This window comes from Cygnus olor, chromosome 1 (assembly GCF_009769625.2).
Source record: "Cygnus olor isolate bCygOlo1 chromosome 1, bCygOlo1.pri.v2, whole genome shotgun sequence".
NCBI lineage: Eukaryota > Metazoa > Chordata > Aves > Anseriformes > Anatidae > Cygnus > Cygnus olor.
In genome coordinates, this window is record NC_049169.1 from 51,151,533 (window position 1) to 51,174,226 (window position 22,694).

At 35.4% G+C, this 22,694-nt stretch overlaps 1 long non-coding RNA gene across 1 annotated transcript in view; it reads left to right on the forward strand.

Moving 5' to 3' along the window:
- The window catches only part of LOC121070684, a 272,824-nt gene that overhangs the window by 189,115 nt on the left and 61,015 nt on the right, over positions 1–22,694 (forward strand). Inside the window, exon 3 of the long non-coding RNA XR_005820170.1 lies at positions 5,769–5,848. This is a non-coding gene — a long non-coding RNA (uncharacterized LOC121070684). The remainder of the gene's footprint in view (positions 1–5,768; positions 5,849–22,694) is intronic.

The window sequence follows — 22,694 nt, forward strand, 5'->3', positions numbered from 1 at the left end:
GAAGCTATCATAGAAGTACTCATTGCTTATTTTTGGCTATATAAGTTAGTAACATGCAAGTGCAAGCTAGGTGCTAGCTTATTAACATAAGGTGGTTGCTCATTATTGTGTTAGATCTCCACCCAGGGGTGTGTATTTTATCATGCTAATTAAGCATAGGTTACTCTAGAACATCCTCGCTTATTTCTTTTGTGCTGACATTATCATGTACTTGTAGTTAGACATTTATACTTACTTGTCTTTGCATTGTTTCCCTTTAACTTTTTGTCCTGGGCTGACAACATAGGTGTGGGTTCTTGTTGTCTTGTCAGAAAAATTGTCTTACAGCAGACAGTGCTAATGGCAGCTTGTGCTCCTATTATGAAAATATAATTAGTTTTTAAAAGGCTAGCAGATTGTGTTAACTTTTTATTATGAAATTTTCTGGTAACTGGAATTTTTACCTTTATATCAGGTTAAATTTGAGAATGAGAGGTGCTGAGGGCCCTCATTTCATACACACTTGAATGGAGGGAACCCAATTTGCTGCAAGAGCCATTCAGCAATGACATGGCTTCTGAGAATTTATTCTAATATGGGTTTTCATCACTTGAAACTGTGTGTGTGCTATAAGCACATTGAATTTAATTGGAAAAGTTCCAGTTCATGTTTCTCAGCATTCGCCTTTTCCTATGAAGGTCTAAAGTGAAACAGAGAGTCTTGTTGCTATAAATCAATTGCGCATTCAGTCTTGAGCCAGTTAACTGAGAAGTTGATTTTTCAGCCAATGATCACAGCTGCATATCTCTTTTTGATGAGCTGCAAACTAGGAAAACATTTGTCGCAAAGTATTAGTTAAAGCTGTGCATCACCTGTTCAAAGACTTCCATTGGTCTGCTTTGAGATAAAAAATAAGCTAAGTCGTAGGACTAAAACTGAAAAGTGTCAAATTATCTACAAATGAAAAAAATAAAATAAAATACTTACATGTAAAATGCTATAGCTATTTTTTAATATCTGAGTGCATTTGGCCAATAACAGTAGATTATATTCTGTATTATTTCATACATTCTGTTTTTTAAGTATTTTTGCAGTTTATCAACTTGCCAGTTAAGTGATTTATTTAATTCTTTGTATGAAATCATCTTTGCAACAAAATGGAACTTCTTCCTTTCGATTAATATGATTTTTTTTCTAATTATTCTAGTGACATGAATAACTTCTATTTAATATGTTATGCATTATATTTATCTCTGATTAGATCTGCTTACTCTATATGTAATTCTTATAGAAACCTTAAATAATTATACAACACTTGCTTCTTTGCTCTGTACTACTTAGATATCATTTATCAGGATGTACTTTCTTTAAAACTGCTCTCATCCCTATAAATACCTTATTCTGCTACTACTATTTACTGTACTTACTTTTTTTCTTCTGAAGACTCATCAGTGGATCAGTCTCACTGCTTTCTTTATTTTTCCCCCAAACCTTCATTGAGCACAATGGTGGGACCAGGTCCTTTGGCTGTTGCCCTCACTTATTCCTGTTCTTTTCCATCACATTCTTTTTCTAAGTTTCTTGCTTCTCAGCTCTTTGCTTGTTATTGTTCCCATTTTACTGAGTAATTGTCAAAAAAGTGTGTTGGTTATGCAACCATCAACCACTGTTTTCTTATCTTCTGTTGACCCAAGATTTAAATTAAAATATTCAAATCCTTGTAAGTAAAGATTTCTGGCAGTGTTATTGCATGCTATTTATTCCCTATTGGTCATTTAAAATAATGATTAAGGCATATTAGATCAGTATATGTTAGCAAGTAGCGGGGTTCAATGAGATTAACATTTGACATCTCCAAAGCATGTAAAATTAAATGCTCAGAAGTTTGACTACTCATGGAGTTTGAAACGTTTTTTTTTTTTTGTGTGTGTGTGTGTGTGTGTTATGGCACCCAAGAATGCCAAATTAAAACAATAAATTTAAGCAGTGTTTACTTCTTTAACATGATAAATTTGTACATACTTTCAAGGTAAATGGAATACTTCCAGTATGTTCCTTTTTTATGTTTCTTCCTATGAGCAAAACACCTACTTGCTGGGATAACTGTGTGCGTAGTACAGACGAGGAAGCTGTGTGCAAAACTGAGCCATACTAATGGTTCATTTACAGGGATAGCACTGCATCTCTTGTTGATACTAATTATGTATGTACCTTTGCATTTATGTATATTACCATACATGTAGAAACTAAATAGACCTAAAGCTTGGCATAGATACAGATAGATATATAATAATTAACTTTTGAAGGAAAAATTCCTACTTTTGTTAGTGTCAAATACTCCCAAAATATGTCTTAGCATAGTACAATGGATCTTGTCCACATAATGGGAAAAGGTATTATTTGACAAATTTGGAGAAGTATATTCTTTTTAACGTATATGTGTATGTCTGTATGTGAACACATATACCCAAACACAAGTATATAAATTCATAATCTACTTTTCTTTAAACATATTTTAGTCTCAACAAAATTGCTCAAATTACAAATTACTCTCAACAAAAAATGTGCACTGTCAAAATACATTTGTGAAGCTTAAGAGTAGGTAAGTTTTCATAGAATCTTTAAGGTTGGAAAAGACCTCCAAGACCATCTGGTCCAACCATCACCCTACTACCAATGTCACCCACTAAACCATGTCCCTAAGCACCAGGTCTAACTTTTCCTTGAACACCCCCAGGGACACAACCACTTCCCTGGGCAACCCGTTCCAAAGCCTGACTACTCTTTCTGAGAAGAAATGTCTCCAAATTTCTAACCTAAACCTCCCCTGGCACAACTTGAGGCCATTCCCTCTAGTTCTGTTGCTAATTACTTGTGAAAAGAGGATGACCCCCAGCTCCCCACACCTTCCTTTCAGGTAGTTGTAGAGAGCAATAAGGTCTCCCCTGAGCCTGCTCTTCTCCAGATGAATGTTTTAGATTTAGAATATTGAAATGTCTGAATCACATTTCTAAAAAATTCTAACTATACATTCAAAAATTTTTGTATTCAATTATAGTTTTCTTAAGTAGGCTCAGTTTCATGTGAAGAAAAAGGACTTTTACAAACAGGCCTAATCAATTCACACGGTGATCGTAGAGTCTCATGCCCTTGATTTGTTGATATGCAATATTTCAGCAATTGCTAACAGTGATTGTTGGTGGTCTGGTGAAATTATTTCCTATCTCCCTTTGATTTTCCAAAAGTTCCATTTAGATTGTATAAAATTTGGAGTGTATATACATATATATATATATATATATATATATATATATATAAATATAATATTATTATATTATAATAATTTAAAATAAATTTTTATATATTTATTATATTTAATAATTTTTAATTATATTTGCTGAGTTTTATTTTATATAAATATTTATATAAATATTTATATAAATATTTATATATATATATATATAAAATTAAGGTAATTAGTTTAAAATGATTTGGCAAATAATCCAGTCAAAATCACAGAATCACAAAATTGTTGAGATTGGAAGAGACCTTCAGAGATCATCTAGTCCAACCCCCCTGCTCAAGCAGGGTCAGCTAGAGCATGTTACACAGGATCGCGTCCAGATGGGTTTTGAATATCTCCAAAGAAGGAGATTCTACAACCTCTCTGGGAAGCCTGTTCCAGTGCTCTGTAACCTGAACTGTAAAGTTCTTCCTCATACGGCGATGAAACCTCTTGTGGTTCAGTTAATAACCATTAACCCTTTTCCTATCACTGGCCACCACTGAGAAGAGTTTGGCCCCATCCTCTTTACATTGGCCCCTCAGGTATTTATAGATGTTGATAACATCCCCTCTCAATCTCCTCTTCTCTAGGCTAAACAAGCCCAGATCACTTAGTCTTTCCTCATAAGACAGATGCTTCAATCCCTTAATCATCTTCGTGGCTTTACACTGGACCCTCTCTAGAAGTTCTACATCCCTCTTGTACTGGGGAGCCGAGAACTGCACACAATATTCCAGGTGTGGCCTAAACTGAGTAGAGGGGGAGGTATCACTTCTCTCAACCTGCTGTCCACACTCCTCCTGATGCAGGCTAGGATCCAAGAAGGATCCAAGATCCTTCTTGGCCACATGGGCACAATGCTGGCTCATGGTTAACTTGTCCACCACGACCCCCAGGTTCCTCTCTGCAGAGCTGAAATGTCAAGTCAATGCATGTAAATTAATTCTGAGATAAATTAATTGAATTTCTCTCTGCAAAATTATTTTGTCTAAAACAGTTTAAGATAATATTTCAAATTTAAAGAAATGTTTATGCATCATTTTCTACTATTATCATAATTATCTTCTTAATGTAGAATAGAATAACACTGTAAAGATAGAAGGAATGGTGGCAAACTTCCTTGACACTTTCCTTAACTACCAGTCCTAACAGTGACAGAACAGATCTGCCGGAGGGTAGGAAGACCCTGCAGAGGGACCTGGACAGGTTGGATCGATGGGCTGAGGCCAGTGGGATGAAGTTCAATAAAATCAAGTGCCAGATCCTAAACTTTGGTCACAACAACCCTATGCAACACTACAGGTTTGGGGCAAAGTGGCTGGAAAGCTGTGCAGAGGAAATGGACCAGGGGGTGTTGGTCGACGCTCTCCTGAACATGAGCCGGCAGTGTGCCCAGGTGGCTAAGAAGGCCAACGGCATCCTGGCTTGTGTCAGGAATAGTGTAGCCAGCAGGACCAGGGAGGTGATCGTCCCCCTGTACTTTGCTCTGGTGAGGCCACACCTTGAGTAATGTGTTCAGTTTTGGGTCCCTCACTATAAGATAGACATTGAGGCCCTGGAGTGTGTCCAGAGAAGGGATACAAAGCTGGTGAAGGGTCTGGAGCACAAGTACTATGAGGAGCAGCTGAGGGAACTGGGGTCGTTGAGTCTGGAGAAGAGGAGGCTCAGGGGATACCTTATTGTTTTCTACAACTGCCTGAAAGGAAGTTGTGCAGAGCTGGGGCCTCGTCTCACAGAAAACTAGTGATAGGACAAGAGGGAATGGCCTCAAGTTTCACCGGGGAGGTTTAGGTTGGAAATTAGGATAAATTTCTCCTCAGAAATAGTGGTTAGGCATTGGAATGGGGTACCCAGGGAGGTGTCCAGGGACATGGGCTAGTGGGTGATATCAGTGGTAGGGGGATGGATGGACCAGATGATCTTGAAGGTCTTTTCCAACACTAATGATTCTATGATTGTGTGATATTTTATTCAAGTAGACCACTTTAAACATACAGTTCTGTCTTGAATACATGTGTAAAATCTAAAAATGAAAACCAGAAAAAAAGTCACGTCTCTCTCTAAACAAGATATTATTTCCTCATCAAGCAATATATTGGAAAAAAAAACTATATTCATAAAAGTGAGGACTAGATTGAAAAATCAGGTGTGTACAAGTGGTTTCAAAGTACAGAATATTTAGCATGGACTGGATCACCTGAATCATGTATGTTAATATAGAATCTGGATAACACAAAATATACATAAAACCATTAGTGTTTGAGCCTAATAATGTTTAATGGGTGACTTGCTTTAGAGGATCTTTTTATATGATGCACACATCACAGTAGAGAGATGCTGACAATAGATAGACCAAATCAGATATGAGTGGATGTGTATACAGAAGCTAATGCATACTTTTAAAATATTTTATATTTTGCTCACATTGAAAATGCGTGTGCATGAATATTAACATTTTCTCAGACTAGGAAGCTAAGATTCTGTCTTTGTTTTGTTTTAATAGCGATTTACATGGTGAATTTTCTAATCAAACACTAAACCTGTGCTATGACTTGATAAGAGTGCTACTGGACATTGTGAAAGGTAATTCAGCTTTACTTTATTTCTGCCAGTGATTGTGAAGAATTAAAGCCGTAAATTTTCAATGTTGACTGAATGTAAGCAAAAGTCTGGTCTTTCAAGTTGACATTTGTAGCACTGAAATCCCTGACTTATTTAAAGAAGCAAGAAGATGGTGCATTTTCTGTTTATTTTTTATTGTCCATCATAGTAAAGCGATTGAGCCTTTAGGAAAGCACACATTTGTATCAGCAGTGAGCCTGCCTGATATATAAGGACATATATTAGTTTATGAATAATTTAAATTAATAGTTTGTGAAATACATGGATGTTTTAAAAGACATGCTACCTATTAGTTAGGTGTATTTGCAATGTTTCCCAAAAGAAATGAAACTTTCTAATACTTACATTAGATATTTGACTATTTCTCAGTTTTATTGGGTTTTGGGTTGTCTGTAAGACTTCTTAATAATTTTAATATTATGAATATGCTTTCAAAAACAGTGGCATCTATTACGATAAATTTGCTGAGGTACAGGCTCTCATCTCATTGTCTAATGCTGAATAAACTTTGTGTTTAGCAGCTTCTCCCTCTGTAACAACCTCATTTTATAGACCTGCTGTTATGTTCTTGACCTTTGCCATGGCTACAACCCTAGGGCATTTGGGCTGTCAGAAAATAAAAAATAAAGAATAAAATAAAATAAAAAAGTAGCGAAAAGAGAAAAAGGATGATGAAAGTTACAAGAAGGCAAAAAGCTTAGTAAAGTGCTGATGAATTTCTTGCTATCAGATAGTTTTCACTTCACCTCCATTGCTGTCACATTTCCTTAAATAGCAGAGAGACTTTTCAGTAATGGACAGTGGAGGTTGTTTGACTGATGAGAACTTGCAGAGGCAACCTGCCATGTGTCTTTATCTTTTACACTGAGGTGAAACAAGCTTGTCTGGTTACAGATAAGTGTCAAAGAAGCAGTCCTATTCAGATGTACCTGTCACTAATTTATCTATTTATTTATTTATTTATTTAGTGCTCACATATACTTCTTTATGTGCAATAGAGCATCAAATTGCTTTCTGCTGGGAGTAGATCATATTCTGGGGTAATCAGAACCATGCTACTTGATTCATACAGACTGTTTCTATCAAGATCTTGGCAGCTGAATTCTCCGTCTAGTCAGAGATTTCACAGTAGATTTTTTTTTTTAATGATAAAAGCTGATAATTATTTAATACAATGTAGATAACCATCATTATGTTTTTGTGTAGCTTCTATAAGACCAATTGAATGGCTGCTGACTGCCAAGTCAAGATTCATAAAGTCTTTCGATTTCTGTTAGTAAAACTTCTTGTTGCAGTTACTATAAATTAAATATATATTGATATTTTAATATATATCAATTTTTTGTTACTAAATTTCTTGTTCTAGCACTAGTGAGCACTAGTGACCTTTGTGAGGGTCAGAGGAGGGGGCTGTTGCGCAACAGAAATAAATCTCAGGCTTATTTTTCATGAGGTTTGCTGAAGCCTGATTGTCCAAAAATCCTGAATTCCTGATCCTGAAAGCAAATTATCTTGCAATTTTAAAACAATGTATTTTTCTAAATGTTTACTAGCATGATTGGAGTAAATAAATGACATGTGAACTCAAGCTATTTATATTTTTATTGCAACATAATTTCTTCCATAGTTGTGGGTATTTAAAAGTTTATTTTTTGTTTGTTTGTTGTTTTTTTTTCTGTCGTTTCACAAATTGTGATATGAAAATAAGTCCAAAGAAAAGGACATGTAAGCTATGATATAAAAACAATATTTCTGATATTGTAGAAATTTTTACTCACAGACTTTATACCTACAAATTCATGTTTTTTAATTTAGAATTGAATATTCTGTACTAGCATACAGGTACAGGTATATATACAGGTACAACTCCTTATCCACTGAAAGGTCCACCCATCAAATCCATATCTCTCCAACATGAAGACCAGGATGTCGTGTCGGATCATGTCAAAGGCCTTACAGAAGTCCAGGTAGATGACATTGGTCGGTCTTCCTTTGTCAACTGATGCAGTCACTCCATCATAGAAGGCCACCAGATCGATCAGGCACGATTTACCCTTGGTGAAGCTGTGCTGCCTGTTTTGAATCACCTCCTTGTCTTGCATGTGCTTTGACATTGCTTCCAGGAGGATCTTCTCCATGATCTTGCCAGGCACAGAGGTGAGGCTCACTGGTCTGTAGTTCCCTGGGTTCTCTTTTCTACCCTTTTTAAAAATGGAGTGATGTTTCCCTTTTTCCAGTTACCAGGGACTTCACCTGACTGCCAGGACTTTTCAAGTATAATGGAGAGAGGCTCGGCAACTGCATCAGCCAGTACCCTCAGGACCCTGGGATGCATGTCATCAGGCCCCATAGATCTGTTCCTGTTCAGTTTCATCAGGTGGTCTTGAACCTGCTCTTCACTTACAGTTCGAGGGACTTTGCTCTCCCAGCCTCCATCTATGGGTTCAAGGATGCCTGACTGTCAGTGAAGACTGAGGCAAAGAAGCTGTTGAGTACCTCAGCCTTCTCCATGTCTGTCGTTAACAGATCTCCCTTCTCATCCATCAGAGGGGGTACACTCTCCTTGTCCTTTCTTTTCTGAACAATGTATCTATGGAATCCCTTCCTGTTATTCTTTGCGTTCCTTGCCAAGCCCAATTCCATCTATGCCTTGGCTTTCCTTATCCCATCCCTGCACATCCAGACAGCATCCCTGTACTCTTCACAGGCCATGTGTGCACTGCCTGTGCATTTCTTTCTTGCGCCTCAGTTTGACCAGCAGCTCTTTGCTCAGCCATCCCAGCTGTCTGCACTCCCTGCCCGATTTTTTACTTAGGGAGAGATTTCTTGCACTCAAAGGAAAACATCCTTAAAATGGAAAGGAAAACATCCTTAAAGAGTCTCCAGCTCTGCTCAGCTCCTTTGTCCCTAAGGACGGTGTTCAAGGGGATTTCATCTACTAGGTCTTTAAACAGCTTGAAGTTTACTCTTTGGAAGTTCAGGGTCTTGACTTTGCTTTTTGCCAGGCCCATATTCCTCGAGATCACAAAATCATCCAGGGTGTGGTACTGCAGCCCAGACTGCCTCCAGTCTTAAACTTTTCAATTAGCTCTTCCATGTTGGTGAGCACCAGGTCAAGTAACACTTCTCCTCTGGTTAGTTTGTCTAATACCTGGAACAGGAAGTTATCCACAGTGCACTCTAGGAATCTTCTGGATTGCTTACAGCCTGCTGTGTAGTTTTCCTAGCAGACATCTGCGTGGCTGAAGTCCCCTATCAGGATGAGAGTGTGCAAGCGTGACACTTGCAGTTAAAGCAAGAATGCCTCATCCACAGGCTCCCCTTGATAGGGTGGGCTGTAGTAGACCGTAACCACAAGGTGTCCTTTATTGGTGCAGTCTTTAACTCTCACTCACAAGCTCTCAACCTGTCCGTGGCTGTTTCTCAGAGGCATCTCTTCACAATCAATCCCTTCCCTAATATAGAGAGCATTACCCCCTCCCTTACTTTCCTGTGTATCCCTTCTGAAGAGTTTGTAGCCCTCTATTCCAATATTCCAGTTATGTGATCCATCCCACCACATGTCCATGACAGCAATCAGGTCATATTTGTCTAATTGTGCCATGGTTTCCAATTTCTCTTGCTTGTTTCCCATGCTGCATGTATTGGTGTAGAGGCACTTCAGCTGGACAGTTGGTCATATCCCATTTCCAGAACCCTTTCTTATTGTATTGGGACAGTTCACAAATATTTCCCTATTGTTACTTAGAGTGATAGTGTTCTCAGGTATGCTTTCTTCACTCAGAGGTGCATCCCCTTCCTGCACTGCATATAGTTTAAATCCCTCCTGATAAGTCCAACCCCACTCTTGCCCCACCTGGTCAGCTGCGCCCCATCCGGCGCCAGCATGCCCTGTCCCTCAAAAGTGCATCCATAGTCATAGAACCCAAAACCTTGGGCACTGCACTAGCCTCAAAGCCAATCATTCACTCATCCCATTTGTCTTTCTTCCTGGGTCCCGGTCACCAACTGGGAAGACAGAGGAGAACACTACTTGTGCTCCCGATCCCGTCAACATCTTTCCAAGGGACATAAACTCCTTTTTGATATTTTGGAGTTTCCGTGTTACAGCTTCGTTTGATCCTACTTGAAAACATAGGAAGGAGTGGTAGTCTTTGGGACCCACCATCCTTGGTAGCCTCTTTGTAATATCACAAATACAGGCCCCAGACAGGCAACAAACCTCTCTGGAGAGGTTGTCCGGATGGCAAATTGGAGCCTTGGTGCCTCTCAGAGAGGAGTCTTCAACGACTAACAACCTTTGTGCCTTCTTTGTGGCACTGGTTTTAATGAAGTTGGGAGGCTGAACCAACTTTGTGTGGTTGGCCTTTCTGAGTTCTCTGTGGTTGGTCTTTCTGAAGTCTTTACTAGTTCTCCCAGAGCCTCCTCTCTCCTCTTAGAACCTCGTATCTATTGTGCAGGGTCATTTCAGGGGCAGGAGGGAGACTCCTCCTCTGGCTCCAATCAGAGACAAGGGTCCACTCTCCCTTGTCCTGTGAGTCAAGTCTTTCAAATGTTCCTCTTCTGGGCTGCAACCTTGTTTCCCTACCCCTTGCCTGGACTTAAGGCAGGGCTGTTGCTTGGATTATTGATATTTTATTTTTTATATTTTATATTAATACTTATGAAGGCTTTATGAAACATACCTTATTAGATCAATCATGTAGAATTCACAGTATTAAACTGAAAAATCCGTCACACTTCTAATCTGTAAATTAGACAATGAACTTCAACCTTATATATATATATCTGATAAGCCTCATGGTTTGTACACTGACAAATACAGTACATATATTTCGATGCATTCATAGACATCTAACTCTTATTAAACTTAAGTTTTTCAGGAGCACAAAACCAAAACTATGTTTAGTTAAACAATATTGCAGGTCAACCTTGAGTTTCAAATTCTGAACGGGAAATGGCATCACATGAAAATCAAGTATTTTTCCTCCTTTGTAAAATATTGTTTGAGTTGAAGTTTGTGCATGTGATGCTACAGATGTTAAGCTCACTGCATAGTAAAAATCTGTACACGGTACTTATATTACCTCATACAATATTTTCCCCTTTTAGATGAAAATACCTTTTGCTGACATTTTTATATACATTTTTAATGTGTGGGAAATGCGGTCTGAATATCATAAATGTTCTTCCAGTGCTTGTGTCACTCACTCAACAGATTTTTATATTCATAGTTAAGTTTTATTTATATTCATAGTTTAAATTGCGTCTGTGCTTGTTTTTAGGAAAGCATTTTTTTTTTTTTTTGCATGGAAAGCAAAAGATAACTAACCACAAGACAAAGAAAGTAAATCCATTATAACTATATTACTAGTTAAACAAAAATTGGCATGATTTTCTTGGGTCTTTAGAATATCAGTAGAAGCCTAGGGAATTACAGTTTTGAGGCCTAGTTCTAGAAATTCAAGCTTCGCTGATTAATTTCCATTTTCTTCTGGTGGCCTGTATGATAGATAACCTATCACAAAGAAGATGAGCTGTCCAGTAATTACACACCAATATTTCAAGTTTGTTTATTCCTTTAAGCCTGGTATAATCATTTTTATTTGAAGAAAAGAAAGAAATGAAGGTATAAGCCTCATGCTGAATGAAGGAGAATTGTTCCTCCATAATTCCATGTTTAAAAAACGCTTTCATTTCTTTTCACTTATGAAGAGCTCTTGTCTTGCTGATCTCTGGTGACAAACACATAAATATCCCTCTGTAAAACTTTTTTATTATTCTCTAATACAACTGGCTATCATTTGTAAACACATAAAATGACTTTTTTTGCTTAAATGTGAAACTGAAATGGTCAACCAACTACAACAGTATTTAATATTTAAACATGAAAAAGTTTGGTCTACCGTAGCAAAATATAATTTTAAATTGTCATATAAATATTTTGATACTTTGATAAAAACCTTAAGTAAATGTGTGAGATACACTGAGTCTATTGTCATAATAAAGATAAATGAGAGGCAACTTGAATATCAAAATGAGGGTTATTTACAGATTTGGAATGAATTTGTCCTCTCCACTGATTAGAAGGAGAGGCAACTAGTAGTCAGAAGCTGTAGCTGTGATGAAACATTGTTTTCCATTCACACTTTCGTACACTGAGGTTACTTACTGGGATGCAACAATATTAAGATCTTTGTGTCTTCCTGGAAAAGTTATGTTCCTGACACACTAGGACAAATGCAAACATTTCCTACAAGTTGTTTTTTTTTTTTCTCTTTTTTAGTCTTATGAACTTGTGAAATCAACTTTTCATTGTAAAGATACAACCGAATATTTTAATTTCATTTTAGTAGGACTTGCAAGAATTTGTAGTGTTCTGAGAATCTAGTGGATGCTTACTCACTGATTAAAGCACTAGGACTGCTTTACACACATTTTTCACATATCTTTAAAAATTTACAAATTTTATCAACATTATATAACTATTTACTATTCCCTGACATCATATAGATTTCAGTTACTTGGAAACCTACAAGAATCTGATGTAAGAAGTTTTCTGGAAATGAGAACTTTGTGCTTATCAAAGATACTAAATGAATGATACTAAATTAATCCTCCTTCAAACCTTTCATTAGTCCTTCAGTCTTTTTCCTCTCATTTCTTCTCTCTCTCTCTCTTTTTTTTTTTTTTTTTTTTTTTTTTTTTAATTCCTGAGTTGGTTTTCTTTCAAAGAAATAGACAAAAGAAAAAGAAAAATACCACACCTACCAACAGGTACAGCTGTGAAAACCCGTCATGCCACGCTCTGTGACTTGCTCACTTAATTCAGCAGTCTGTCAGAAATGTAACAGTCAACTCAACTCATTCATCTTAATGGATGCATTAACTGAAGCTGGTACACTGCAGTGGCAATATTTATTCCGTTTCTTTAATTTCAATAGGTTATATTATTTTTTGTCTTTTCTGGAATTGTGGTCATTGTTTGCAACTGTAAGAAAAATCTTATTTATGGAACAGGAGTTACACCACCCTAAATTAATTATATATAGGCTAGGTGCTTTATGAGATTTATTGCTCTGCACCTCACAAGACTGAGCCCTTCACATATAAAACAGGACATCATAAATATGAGAAAGGCAGAGACATTTTGTGAGTCCCAGTTTTTCATTTAAATGCACAGTGATACTATTATAATGGCTAATTGGTTTGTGCAAGATTATTCCAGTATAAAGTAATAGACATAAAGCTTCTGTGAACTGTGACTTGTGTATTGTCCCATTAGTTGCAAATAAGAGTGCTGACCATAAAATGCTTTTTTTTTTTATTTTTTTATTTTTTTCTTGATGAGTGTAACTGTTCTATTCTGTAAGATTTAATTACAAATTGACTAGCTTGAATTTATACAAGGCTTTGGAGACCAGGTTTTTGGCATGGCAGCTTAAAATAATTTTCTCTCTTCCCTTTAATCTGAAAATCAGGATTTGTATAGAAAAAAAAAAAAAAAAGAAAGAAAAAGGCAAGCATATTATTTTGTGCAAACTATATGTCAGTTTAAGAATTCTCTGAAGAATTCTGCTTCTGCCCAGTATTTTTGTATTGTATTGTCAGGTGTGCATAAATCATGACTTCAGTAGGTAAAAGCTGGATTTTGCAGGCCACTGTTGAACACTTTATTCTCTATATCTGCATGATTAAGGATTACTATATTCAGCATCTAAGAACATATTGATCTTTTTTTTTTTTTTTTTTTTTTTCATGATCTTCCTGAAACTTGGCAGAAAATCTGAGAGTCTGGGCCTAAGGTGAAAACTGCAGAAAATGCCTGTGCCTGAATTTATTAACTACTGTAGATACTCTTAAAGCAAACAACACAGTGCAATGCAGGCTATTGATGTGTTGAAGACCGGTAATAAAAATGAGGCACAAAAGTTAAACTTTCTGACTCTTAACAGGAAGCATACATACAGAAAAAAATATACAAGCCTAATAGGCTACTGTGAATACCAGTATTATATTAAATATTTTATGTATATCTTAATTCATTACTATTTTTGCATGATTATGTCTGTGAAGTTGTCTTCAAAATATATGATTTTGTGACTGCAATATTGTTAACTGTTAACAGCATTTCTTCCAATTAATTTGAAGTTTACATTGTAAAATTATTCTGAATTGTTGTACATATAGCTATTCTATAACATGTTGATAAATCACTGTATCATGTAATTGATCTTTAATTATATGATCCCAACAAAACTGTATTCCATTGCTTCTGAATGAAAAATGAACCTCAGCACAGAACGCTTCCTTTAGAAAGCTGTTATTAGTAATTTATTTTTTTTTAATCCATCTCTTGTTTAAGGTAACAGTCACATACTTAAGAGTCCAGATAAAGTGAATTAAAGCTGCAGTACAGTGTTTTAAACAAAACTGAAGTTTGAAGTCTCCGAAGGAGATCAGCGTTAAATAGGAACAGGGGTTTTCTACTGTCAGATATTACTATTGAAGGAAATTTTCGTATTCTTTTAAGAAAATAAGATGGAAAAAAAAAAAAAGATATTTTGAATGTGCACATGATTTGTTAAACCGTATCCTTTGATAAAATTAATCTTTACAGACCTGATGCTGGCTCCAGAAGTCACACAAAAATAGTTTGAAACAGTAGGGCTGTTTATTAATACCAGAATTACTTAAAAAGTCCATCTACAGCTGAGAGTGTGCAAGTTAATTTCTCATCAAAGAAACTAAAATATTATGATGTTTAGAGAGAATATATGTGAATTTGTTGGTCTTCTGTTTTAACCCCCACTCTCCATGTCTAAGGACTGGAAATGGGACAAAATCATAAATCTTTGAAAAGTCTCGTTCTAGTATGCTATCTTTAAGCTTACTACATTGCTACATAAAATGTTTTAAAAGATGCCTTTTTTTTGTTTTACTAGTTTACAATCACTAGAAAGTGTTTCTTATTTTTTATTATTCTTATTTTTCTTAGTAAGCAGAAAAAATGAATCATCCTATTGTGAAAACTCTGTGATATAACATCATTTTAGTTTTTGTTTGTTTGTTTGTTTGTTTGTTTGTTTTTCCTAGAGTTTCAGCAGTTTGTGTGAATTTAATATGACTGAGTAAGCTAAACAGATAACCAAATTGTTTTGGGCAATATCAGTCACATGACATTTTATTGAGATTAACAACAGTTAATCTTATGTAGTGTATATTTCTTTTGGGGTGATCTTTTTTAAAATATATGTCCTCTTTTCTGTAAATAAAAATGACTCTATGAGGCTGTTTTTTGTAATGCCATTTCTGATTTAAAATTGTTTTGTGTTTCTGCAACCAAATCTGCAAGATGTTCCATTATAAACTCATATTAGAGAATGCAGGTTCATAAATAGCACACCTTGGTTTCTTTGCAAGGATGATATTTTTAGAAGTCTCAACAGAAGCAGTAGTGATGGAACAGTGTTTTTTGCTTGTTTGTTTGTTTTTCTCATTTTCTGATAAAGTGCTCTCTGCAGGAGACCAAATACCATCAACTCCCTCATAAATCACTAAACATTTAAAAAAAGCTTTTTTACATCCTTGAAGCAGGGCCTCAACATGTGTAGCTGTTGTTTGGGAGGACAGACGTTTTCAAAACTAGAGCCCACTCCTTCCCCCTCCTTCCTTTTTCCACTTTTTATTACCGAGTGTGACATCACATGGTATGGAATATCCCTTTGGTCATCTGCTCTGGTGATGTTCCTTCCTCACCTCTTGCCCACCCATAGCCTGCTTGTCTGGTTACAGGGAGTCCTGATTCTGTGTCAGCACTGCTCAGCAGCAGACACAACACTGGTGTGATACCAGTACTGTTCCAGCTACAGGTGCTGAGCACAGCATTATATGGGCTGCTGCAAGGAAAGTTAACTCCATCCCAGCCAGACCCAATACAAGTGTCAAGGATTCTACTGGAAAGTTGTGTGTTTTAAAATGTAGGAAAAATTGTATTTTAATTTCAACTATTTATATTGTTTTCCCTATAGTAGTTATTAGCATGTTTCTGATGAACATGCAGGGAGGGATTTCCAAGAGAAGAGTGATTTAAATCAAGAAGGTAGTATTGTACATCAGGGTAATGCTTTTAAGAAAAATTCCTGCTAAGCATAAAATAGGGTACCCTGTAATAAGTAATTCATAAATTTGTTCCTTAGTATTTCAAGATGGACTAGTCCAATGCTTGAAATAAACACTGGGGGATAATTCTGCATTGATGGAATAAATACCATAGCAATTCTTCAGGTTTGCTTGCTCCTTCTCTATTTTTCTATAGGTGACCTATGTTAATACTAGTCTATCTATGCAATCACAGAAAACTGTGAAGCTCTAGTTTGTCATTTTTGTGCATCTCTGAGGGAGAAAAATATGCCAGTTATAGAAATCTAAATTTCTCTCAACTCATCTGTGCTCAGCTTTGTGATGTCTGAAGTTCAGTGATGATCTTAAAACGCATACAATAATATAGTATTTACCATGGCACTGTACACATCTGTTTAAATTGCAGATAACAAGAAAAATTAGTTTTTGTACTCAGTTTGTAACTTTAGCTCAAAGTGAAGTGTTTTACTTGTCATTTGTGTGGGTTTTGTCCTTCATTCCCTAAAACAGACTACAACACCATGACTGTTTAGGATCATCAGACAATTAACAATAACTGTAACAAGTTAAAAGTTCTTTGCACATGCCTGCAAAATGGAGCAATCGCAATTGCATGGTTTTCAGTTGATTAATTTTATTCATATACAGGTCCACATCAAAAATTAAGCAGTCAAATGCTTTCTTTGGAGAGGATCAGACTGTGAAATGTTCATAAATGCAACAGTAATGGTCCAGATAAAAGGGTTGTCTAGTTCAACATCTTGTATTAGACAGTTGCCAATTGCAGATGCAAGAATGAATTAATACTTTGCCAGCACAACTTCACAGCTTCTGGCATCTTAGGACCTTCTCAACTGGAGTTTCTTTCTTCATCCTTGTGTTTGATATCACGTAATAACTGCAACAGCAGCTATTTTGGCACAGCATGTGGCAATAAGTTTTGCAATTCATATACATATTGAGTATAAAAACAAACAAACAAACAAAAAAAAACCCACAACTTTAACTTTGGTTAATTCAATAATTCTCCTTGAATATTTCTTTTGATTATTCCTGGGTTTTGTATTATATGAAATAGTGAATAATTTTTATTTTTTTTTACCTTCTCTGCATTATTAATGTCTCTTTATATTGCAATATACTGTCCTCCAATCATTTCATTTTCCAGATGAAGAATCCCAGTTGATTTAATCTCCCCTTATATAAAAGTCTTTTCATACTTATTTTTTATGAGTATTTTTTCCTTTCAGCTTTAAATATATAATTATAAAATACCACAGTCTGGTAGCTTTTGCTTGAGAAAAATCCATTTATTTCAATAAGGCAACTATGCAACTTACTACGAGAGCACATAAATGAATTGGGCTAGAATGCACTTCCAAAAATATTTTTTATTGACACTTTAACTACATTATTAATTTATCTATATTAATATGTTGTAGACCTATGCTTATCAAAACACATAAATACATCACTATTTATGCAGATATTTAAGGAATTTATTAAAATCATTTTCAGATAAGTTTTATCTGTCTTGGGTGGTAGAAGAGTGAGCTAATGAATATGCTGTTGACTTCAAATTTCAGGGTCATTCAAAATGTATTGAATGCTGAAGTACTGTAATCTCAAAATATATTTTCAGTGCTGATATTTGCAAGTGACTGGAAATCAATTTCAAATAGAAATGAATCCATTTCATGTAGTTATTATTAAACATAAAAATTTTTATAAAGTTATTTATTTTATTATTACCAGAATGAAAGATTTTACTTTCCACCTACCTGATAGAAGGAATTTACAGTCAGTAAACATACTCTTAAAATGAATAATTATGAATTAGACTTAGCAGATTTCTACAATTGTTATATAAGAGTTGTAAAAACTTTTTTTTTTTTTTTGTGAATAATAAATATTTTTCCGAAACTATTAAAACAAATTAAAGCTACATTTCGGTTTTGTACTAGAAAATAACCTGAGTTTTTGTATCATGTTTATGCATCAGTTTAGTGACTCATAGGTCACTAGTGTAAATTGCATTTATTTATGTACTGTTTATAGAGGTGATGAAAGAGATGATACATGAAAAAGATCCTATAATGGGGCAGAAATCCTGAAAGAAAACTTAAAATAAGAAATTAAAATCATATATTCATTTGCTAGTACAAACCCTGTATAAAAAGTAAACAAATATTGAAAATCATTAGTATGCAGATACTACACCATGCCTATTAATAAACCAGTCAAATATATAGTTTGATCTATCTATCATCATCACTGATACCACTCTGTCTTCTTCAGGGAGCCATATACAGAACAGGTGCTGCAAATTTCTATCTAGATTACTAAAATTAGCAACAGTGTTTCTGACATAGAACATACTGCTTGACAATGCAAAATGTTACAGGGACTAATCCCAACAATATAGGCAGCATGCATTACATTAATATATGTAGATGATGTGAACTACTAATATGTTTTAATCCATATATTAATTGTTTTTGTAATGAAGATTTTTTTTTTCTTTTTTTATAACATGGTAAAGAAACACTCTATTTTGATACATAAATGACATATTTTTTTTTCTTTCCATCCTGCTCAGCATGACAATTGCTTGTACAGCCAGGTAAATAAATAAATAAATAAGCAAATATGCTGGAGAGGAATCACAGTGATAGAGAGTTATTAGAATTCTGCTCTATTTTAATACATAGAATAACTGGTCTTACGCTGTCACATGAGATAAGTGACATATCTGTATCTGGTCAATAAAAACCAGTAATCAGTCGTCCCGCTGCTATGATTACGGATATGTGCATGGATTACTGTGCATCTGCTTCCTGGGCTGCTGCAAGGCTGGACATATAAAGTTGATTGTGTGCAGCCACTATCTGTGGTCAGAGCAATCATACCTCACCATTGAGCACAACGCGCCTGAGGTCTTTCTGACTGTGGTCTGAGTGAATAAGTGAACAGAGTAACTGGTAACACATGAGTCCATGGTTTGGTATCAGAGCCATTCTTATTTAATAATAAGTACCTTCCCTGGACAGCTGCTCCTCCCTATTTACTTTCAGCTTGTTTCCTCCATTTTCCTCTCTCCCTCCACAAAGAATTAACAATTTTTGTGTTGCATGCCCTAATCCCTCTAAGCTACACAGCAGGTTGCTAAAGAATTTAGAAAACAAATATTGTAGGTGGTTGGTGCCAATTCCAAAACTTATTTTCTGGGCCCTTTGGTTAGCATGAGATTTGCAGAAATTTAGCATGAGACAAAGCTAAAATGAGACAGAAATGAAAAGGGGAATTTGATTCTGGTGTTACTAAAGTAATGGATGTGCAAGTGGATTCAGTGGGTCTTCAAGCATTATGCTAAAATCTCCTGTCTGAAATAAGAGTGGATACTATAAATAATGAAGAAATAACCTCACCCTCTCAATCCCTATCTATCCGTCTCTCAGTGTACTTATATTACAATTCTCTGTTCTACTTAAAGCCCTAGAAACCATCCAGTTCAATCAAATACTCACTTTTGGCAATGCACCTATAAGCAAAGATACCTTAGTCTGAAAAACTGCCAAAGCTCTGCCTCATTCACATCTTTGCTGACACTACCACCCACTTAATCTTTTTCTCTACTTCCTTGCAGCACCACATATATATTGAAGAGCAATTCAAAGGAAAATCAGAGAGCAGAGGTCTCTCTGTGCAGATGAGCAGTTACCTAAATCCACACTTCGTAATCTGTTGGAAAAGGAAAAATGGGAAAAAATGGAACAATTTGAGCTATGATTTTCAACCTAACTCAGAGACAGTTCAACCAGTGAAAAGGAGACCCAAACCAATACAGATAGATGTTGGTCTGTATAGCCCCACGATCAGGGCTATTACAGTACGTTCTGTATTTAAACAGACCATCAAATGAATGGCATAAAAATAAAAATCTTCACATGCCTTAATATTCCCACCAACCACTTTTCTAAGCTTTTGTCTTTGATTGCTGAAGACAGCTGGTGAGCCAAGCAATGACAATTTCTTAAGGAAAGTCCCAATTCCTATTTGCTTGAGAGTAATGGTTTACTAGAGAGCAGTCCTTTTCTTTACTGAACTGCATATACTGTAGTCTGATGACCCTTGATGGACCTTGGTTCAACTCAGAGGTCACAGCTGAATTTCAGTGGGTGGAAGATAAGATGATTTTGCAAGTATTTCTAAATATGTATTTTTTCCCTAAAAATATTCACTCAAACCACCTGGTGCTCCATTTAACACATCTAAAAATTATTCATGCACACACAAAAAAATGTGTTCTATATGCTTCAGTTAGAAATAGCTAGGCTGACAACTATATCGTGTGATTATTGACTTGGATACCTCCACTAGAAAAAGGATAATAGGAAACAGGATGACAGACAACCATTAGCACAAATATTTTGAATAAATACTATCTAGTTCTGCAAAATGCTTATGCTTTTGATGTACTGTGATCTGCATGATGAGCATAACCACCCCAATTAGTATTCTTCAATAGAAGACCCAGGGTCTAATTTATAAATGAGAAAATAAACTTTTCCCTGTGCTTGCTGCGAAATCTTTATTGCATTAAAATGTATAGCATGCATGAAACTTGTAGCTGGCAGTACTGTATAGTGAATCCTATCCAAGAAAAAATGCAATTAAATTCAACATTAATTTTAATTCATGATTGTATTTATACTTAAATATTTTTGCTTTTATAGCTACATCCAGTTCAACAAGAAATTGTATACTTACATCCCCTTGCAAGAAGTAAAGTTCCTTCACTTTTGTTGTCCATATGAGGGAAGAAAATGCTCTGTGTGTGAAAATCGTCACCAGTTCACATCTAAAGTTACACTTAGCAGCGCTTTCTGTGTCACACACTGTAGTATTTTTTTCTGATTAACTACGCATAACTTTTCTCAAACAGGGGTAACTCCTATCTTTTGCGAGTCCATAGACTTTTAATCTGGTAGAGAAGTATAGTTATGTTTGAATATTACACAAATTAATGGCTCTTTAAATAATAACACTAGCCTTTATCTCCTATCCAATTACAAAAATATTCACCATAGGAAAAACATAGCATAAAGAAAAAATTAAAGAAATATTTTATACTGAGGTATTAGATAGTACCAATAAAAACAGAGTGCTGAACATTAAAACTTCCTACTCATTAAATTTTACGTTAAATCCAGGGCGTACCAACTCTGATTTCACTGAAGAGAACATGGTCACTATAAGCAAATTATAGGAGTAGAAAAAATACTAAATCCATCTCTTATTATAATTTCATGGTTCCTTTTGAGGTCTCCCAACTACTTTCTGTACAACCACTAGTGCATAAATGTAAAGATACATATGTGTGTGCGTATATATGAATAAACTCAGTTCATGGTTCAGGACTATGATTATACCATAAGAATGCTAAAATTCATTGTGTAAAACACCTTGTATCCCTCTGTCATTCCCTCTCACAGCATTTGTAAACCATGTTATAATTATAAAAATCTGGGAGAGTAAGGTTTATCTTTTTCTCTCAGGTTAAGTTCCTTGGCAAATGAGAAGACACTGAGGAGCCAGAGTTTGTCTCCATTAGTTAAATTAAGGATATCGATCATGACCTGAAGACAAATCATTTAACTTTTCTCTGGTGATAGATAACTTCCAAGTACGATTAATGTTCTTTGGACCTAGCTCACAAGAGACGAATCACTTTTCTTTTAGGCAACTCTACCTTTTAAGTGAGTTGTTAGATATAATCTATGGAGACTATATAGAAAGACACACTAGTTAATGACTTAGTAGGATAGAAAACTTCATTGCAAAAGCACTTTTTAAAAGAAATACTGGCAAATTCTGTGGATACACAGTAGTTGAAATATTTTAAAATATGAAATATTTCATAATATCCTAGCAAACCAACAGGTTTAAAAAGTAATCTTACATTTTGCTTCTCTTTCCATGTTCTTTTAAAATCGCCTTATTATCTCTGCCTGTGCATAATCTTCATGTCATAGCCCACTTTATACTGTGCCAGCAGATGCATATGTTCATTTAGATTACTTCCTTTTCTTCCTGATAAGTAGTATTGAACATTCAGTTTGGTGGTTGTGATGCTAAATTGACAAAGAACGTTCACAAATTCTTTACAGATTCACTGAAGAGCCAATTGCTTATATCCTCTCACAAGGATGTAAGCTAACCCTCTAATAATGATGGCCTTATTACCTGATTTGTCAGTAATGTTATTGCTCCAATCTTGGAAGAATAAATTATTTATCAGAAATCTCGAACTTTTATAAAGTTATTTTTCCACACTTGCATTGATTCATACCCCAATGAGATCCTCCTCCTTTAGCACATAACAAGTTATATAACATATTATCTGTGAGAAAACTTTTTTGTTGTTGTTGTTGCTCTTTTGTGTCATTATAGTTTTATGTTGCCATCTTGTCTTGCCTTTCCATACACAATGAATCAAAATGATCAATGGTGTGATCTTTCTTTATCTCCCTAAACTCTGAAACTCTACTGAGAATAACCCCTCCATATGCAAAGTACCAGTTTCTGTTCTCCAAGTCCTTCTATAAATTACTGATATACAAGTTTATATAATTCTGAATTAAAACTGCATATGTGCAGAACT